Genomic DNA, 6,313 nt, shown 5'->3' with positions numbered 1-6,313 from the left:
TAAAAAAAAAAATCAATAAAATATATTAAAAAAATACTTTTAGGTTTTTTTCCCCATTGAGTGATGTCGGCTGTGGGTTTGTCATATATAGCCTTTATTACATTGAGAAATGTGACATGTGACATCTATTCCCCCTTTGCTCAGTTTTTAATCATAAATGGATGATGGATTTTATCAAATGCTTTTTCTGCATCTATTGATATGATCATGTAGTTTTCATCCTTCATTTATATTATGTGGTGTATCATGTTTATTGATGTGCAGATATTGTACTAACCATGGATCCTGGAAATAAATCCCACTTGATCAAGGTGTATAATCTTTTCCATGTGCTGCTTGCTTTGTTTTTGTTGAGGATTTTAGCATCTATGTCCACAGACATATTGTACTATAATTTCATTATATTTGTCGATACATCTGATAAGTGGATAATATCCAAAATTTATAAAGGACTTATAAAACTCAACAGCAAAAACCAAAAAAACAAACAAACAAACAAAAATCCAATTAAAATTTGGGCAAAGAACTTGAATAAACACTTCTCCAAAGGGGACATACAGATGACCAATAAACATATGAAAAGTTGCTCAATGTCACTAATCATCAGAGAGACACAAATTAAAACCACAATGAGATAATCAACTCCCACCTGTCAGAATGACTATCATCAATAAATCAACAAACAACAAGTGCTAGTTGAAAGGATGAATCAAGATACAGGGCTCTACTTTAGTAGGGGCTAGTAAAAGGAAGCTCATTCTGCTAGCCTAAGCCTTGCACAAACATGCTACCCTTAAGTGGTTATTTTACAGAAATTCCTGAAGACCATAACCCCTGTACAGCCCCCTGAGAAAGGACATCTGGCGCCAGCAGAAGGACAAAGGGCAAGGTCATAAAACTACAATGGAGGCACAGTCCTGATACCTGGGTCAAGCCGAAGCCCTGTCTGCAGCTCTCCCTTAATGCATAAAAAGCCTGCTCCCTCCCCCCTTCACCACTGACTCTTTCTCCAGATCAATCCACCTGCACCCAGGTGCCTGGAATAAATATTATTTTTATTACACTGAGCCCTGAGTCCGTTCTGTGAGACCCCGGCCCAACCCGAACCTTTCACTAGTGATGATGTGGAGAAAACAGAACCCTTGTGTGCTATTGGTGGGAATGCAGATTGGTGCAGCCACTGTAGAAAGCAGTATGGAATTACCGCAAAAATGAAAAATGGGCCCTGGCTGGTTTGGCTCAGTGGATGGAGCATCGGCCTGTGTACTGAAGGGTCCCGGGTTTGATTCCAGTCGAGGGCATATGCCCAGGTTGCGGGTTTGATCCCCAGTGGGCGGTGTGGGGGAGGCGGCCGATGGGTGATTCTGTCTCATCGTTGATGTTTCTGTCCCTCTCTCTCCCTCTCCTTTCCTCTTTGAAATCAATAAAAATATATTTTAAAAAATGAAAAATGGAACTGCCTTATGACTCAGCAATTTCAGTTCTGGGAATTTATCCGAAGAAATCCAAAACAATAATTCAAAAGAATATATGCACCCTTATGTTCACTGCAGTGTTACTTACAACTAGAGGCCTGGTGCATGAAATTCGTGCACTGGGGGAGGGTGTCCCTCAGCCCAACCTGCACCCTCTCCAATCTGGGACCCCTCGGGGGATGTCTGACTGCCTCTTTAGGCCCGATCCTGCGCAGGGATCGGGCCTAAAGAGGCAGTCAGACATCCCTTTCACAATCTGGGACTGCTGGCTCCCAACTGCTCGCCTGCCTGCCTGATTGCCCCTAACCACTTCTGCCTGCCAGCCTGATTACCCCCTAACCACTCCCCTGGCAGCCTGATCGACGCCTATCCACTCCCCTGCCAGCCAGATCATCTCCAACTGTTCTCCCCTGACAGCCCGGTCACCCCCAAATGCCCTCCCCTGCATATTCCCTCTTTATTAGATAGGGTTTTTTCTTTAACATATTGGACAGCTCTAACTGGTTTGGCTCAGTGGATGGAGTGTCGGCCTGCAGACTGAAGGGTCCCGGGTTCGATTCCGGTCAAGGGCATGTACCTTGGTTGGAAGCACATACTGCAGGAGGCAGCTGATCGATGTTTCTCTCTCATAGATGTTTCTAGCTCTCTATCTCTTTCCCTTCCTCTCTGTAAAAAATCAATAAAATGTATTTAAAAAAACACATATTGGACAGTGTACCTGCCGTGGTCTTGACAAAACAGTAAAAATGTAAACCCAAACTAAAAGTGTCATAAAATAAACTCCTTAAACAGGAATTTCATGAGACTTGGAAAGGTGATATCATGTGGTTGTTTCTTCCTTTTTTTCTTCTCTTTCTTTTTCTTGATGTTTCATCTTTTGTCCTTTCTTTTCTCCTTGTATTCCTTTTCTGTCCTCTCTTTCTCTAAACTTTTCCTTTGGTAGAATCATCAGTACTTGACTTGCTCCCTGGGGGCACCGAGGGCTGCCTCTGGGAGGGGATGGCAGCGTGGGGCCATGGGCACCTCTCATCCAGACACCCCGTGCTGCCTCTGGGAGGGGATGGTGGCGTGGGGGCGTAGACACCTCCCATCCAGACACCCGGGGCTGCCTCTGGGAGGGGATGGTGGTGTGGGGTCATGGGCACCTCTCATCCAGACACCCCGTGCTGCCTCTGGGAGGGGATGGCGGCGTGGGGGACAGATGCCTCCCAGCCGGACACCCCGGACTGCCTCTGGGAGGGGATGGTAGTGTGGGGGTGCGAATGCCTCCCATCCAGACACCCCGGACTGCCTCTGGGAGGAGATGGTAGTGTGGGGGTGCGAATGCCTCCCATCCAGACACCCCGGACTGCCTCTGGGAGGGGATGGTAGTGTGGGGGTGCAAATGCCTCCCATCCAGACACCCCGGACTGCCTCTGGGAGGGGATGGCGGCGTGGGGGCACGGACGCCTCCCAGCTGGACACCCCGGACTGCCTCTGGGAGGGGATGGTGGCGTGGGGGACAGACACCTCCCAGCCTGACACCGGGGGCTGCCTCTGGGAGAACATGGTAGCATGGGTCCCCGGCACCTCCCAGCCAGACACCCAGGCTGCCCGGCTCTCAGCGGCAGCCCTCCCTGGGACTGGGGGACTCTGGCGGGGCTGAGCGGACTGGGCACCGCCATCTTGTGGCTATGGGGGCCGCCATTTTATCACAAAGGTATGGTTAATTTGCATATTACTCTATTATTAAATAGGATAGCCAAGATTTGGAAGCAGTTCAAGTGTTCATCAGTAGATGAGTTGCTAAAAATGATGTGGTATACTGACACAGTGGAATACTACTTTGCTGTAAGAAAAAAAAAAAAAGAAGAAGAAAGGAAGAAAGATGAAAGAGAGAGAGAGAGAGAGAGAGAGAGAGAGAGAGAGAGAGAGAAAGAAAGAAAGAAAGAAAGAAAGAAAGAAAGAAAGAAAGAAAGAAAGAAAGAAAGAGAAAGAAAGAAAGAAAGAAAGAAAGAAAGAAAGAAAGAAAGAAAGAAAGAAAGAAAGAAAGAAAGAAAGAAAGAAAGGTTTACCTTTTGCGACAGCATGTGTTGATCTGGAGAGCATTATGATAGGTGAAATAAGCCAGTCAAAGACAAGTATCATATGATTAAAATATATAGAATCTCATGAACAAAATGAACTACAAGCAAAATACACACAGATAGAGAGCAAGTTGACAGCTGGTGGTAGGGTGTGGTGGTGGCTGGGTGTAGGGGCCTGAGGGATTGAGCAAAAAAAATAAATAAAAGGAAGATAAATAACTCATGGACATGGACAACAGTGTTTTTTTCTGAGGGGAGAGGCATGGAGGGAAGTGGAGGAGGTTATATGGCTGATAAATGCTGATGGAGGGAGACTTGACTTGGGGCAGTGTAAAGGTGATATATTATAAAACTGTGTACTTAAGACCTGTATAATTTTGTTAACCAGTGTCACCCCAATAAATTAATAAAAAGGAAAAAAAACCCATAAAGTTTACCAATTTAAATGCTGACCTCTTCTAAAAACACTCTCATAGACATACCCAGAAATAATGTCTTTTAAGCTATCTGGGCATTCAGATTCATTTGAAGTCACTTCACTCTCCTAATGGGTAGACTTTCCATAGAGACTCACTTGAACTGCCAAATCACAGCTATTGTCCGATGTTAAATTAGTGTGTCCATTTATTTAACACAGATTTATTAAATTTCATCTGTAAGTCTGACCTGTGTTAGATCAGATGGATAGTGACCCAGATAAAATGTTATCTATCTTCATGGAGCTTAAAGATGATTATATTTAATTTCACATTATTAATTCATTTGTTTATCTTCTTTTTCATATATTTATTAATTTATTTAAAAATGTAATATAGAATTTCTCCAAGTGTCCAGGCCTGAAGCATCCTCCAGGTACCTGCCCCTCCCAGCACCTCAAACAGCAGACCAGTCACCAAGGATTTTGTATCCAAGGTCCAAAAGTTTGTTATCCAAGATGATGAATGCTGACATCATGGATGCAGTTGGTGCTGAAAATCAGGTGGAACTGGAGGAAAAAGCATGACTTATTAATCAAGTGTTGGAACTCCAATACAAACTTGAAGATTTCTCTGCAATGATAGATGTAGTTAAGGAAGAAAATATGGAGCTAAAATCAGAAAACCAAGTTCTTGGACAATAGATAGAAAAACCTCATGTCAGCTTCTAGTGTTTTTCAAACTGACACAAAAAGCAAAAGGAAGTCAGAGATCGATATCCTTTCTGTGTTATGGATTGATGCTGATCATTCTTTTTTAAATTTGGATAGATTCCAGAAGTTATAATACTTTTGTTTGTGGCTTCCTTGAATATTTATGAAGATAATGTCAGATCTAGGCAAAATTAAGAGCATAACTGAGACTTCCATGAATTTGTGTATTATGTTAGTCTATGAAAACGTGAAAATGTAGAGTCTTTGTAATTAGAAATGCATATATTTATGAAGCTTGATGTTTTATAAAATTTAGGTTCAGCACTGTCTTTTATTATATAGTAAGAGATACAAGAAAATAACCATATTGTGAAAAGTGACCCAAATCATGTACTGAATGCACAGCTTTATTTATCCTACCATCTTGTGCCTCTTCTTCACCTGATTCTTCCTCCCCATCTCCTTTATCCTGAAGAAAAAACTGGTTTCACGTTTGTAAGAGTAATTTTAGTAGTAAATCATTTATGAGAGTAACCTGAACAGTACTGTTGAAATATAACCAAGTTAGGGCTTGTTATTTGTAATACAGCCATGTGCTTGAAGATGAGCTCTGGTTGTACGGATGCTTGAAATAGAAAATTTTGAGGAAAAATAGAAGTAGGATGGAATTAGTACTTTGTAAATAGTAGTAACCAATTCCAGATGTTTTTACATCAGATTTGTGTTATCTCTGGCACAGATTAGATCTTTTGGGGAATATATATGAAAGTGGATTAAGTTTTACTCACCTATGTAAACCACATCTAGAATAGTTACAAAGAGTTTGGTCTCAAAGTATATTTATAGTACCTAGCAGATCAATTTTTGCAAAATTTTTGAGTGTATTATTATCAGAATCATGAATAAAATGGGAGAGTTTTACATGTATACTAACTGATAATGTTCTCAGTATTTTATCTCACTACTTCTTGCAAAGTTTTCTGTAAGCCCAGCTACTTGGTATGCAGATTTTTAGTCATTCTTTAACAATTTTTTAAAATGTAGTTTGTAGATTACATTTGCTAAGGAAATTAATATCAGAAGTAATATTAAAGTTTTAAATAGGAAAAGAAGATTCATTAATATAAATTATAGTTATTAGATTTGGGCTACCTTTAATTATGGAATAATATTATGTTTGTATTTGTGAATGATTCAATGAATAACTTTAGCTGTATGAATATATAATTATACTGCAAAACATTTTGCATCCCTTTTGTGACCTAATTTACAAATGTTTAAAATTGTGTTGCAGTTTTGCTTTGCTATTTAATAAAAGGCTGTTTCATAAAAAAATATCTACACTAATAAAAGAGTAAGATGATCATCAGTTTATGTTGTTCATTATTTCCCCTAGATGCATGAGATCATGTTATACAAGAAATACACTTATAAGAACTGAAAATGAGACAAGCCATAATGGTTATGCTGAAAGGCAAATGAACAGACCCAGAGACAGGGAAGCATCGATCAGACTGTCAAACCTCAGAGGGAAGGTAGGGGAGGGTGGGGGAAAGGGGGAGAGATCAACCAAAAGACTTGTATGCATGCATATAAGCCTAACCAGTGGTCACGGACAACAGGGGGGTGGGGACATACGTGGG

At 41.2% G+C, this 6,313-nt stretch overlaps 1 pseudogene across 1 annotated transcript; it reads left to right on the top strand.

Moving 5' to 3' along the window:
• Positions 1-4,475: 4,475 nt before the first annotated feature.
• On the top strand, positions 4,476-4,803 carry LOC307102366 (short coiled-coil protein B-like; annotated as a pseudogene). Its single transcript has one exon. The product of its transcript is annotated as a short coiled-coil protein B-like (transcript).
• Positions 4,804-6,313: the final 1,510 nt, after the last annotated feature.

This window comes from Cnephaeus nilssonii (assembly GCF_951640355.1).
Source record: "Cnephaeus nilssonii genome assembly, chromosome: 1".
Classification (NCBI taxonomy): domain Eukaryota; kingdom Metazoa; phylum Chordata; class Mammalia; order Chiroptera; family Vespertilionidae; genus Cnephaeus; species Cnephaeus nilssonii.
This window is presented reverse-complemented; position numbering and strand designations above follow the sequence as displayed.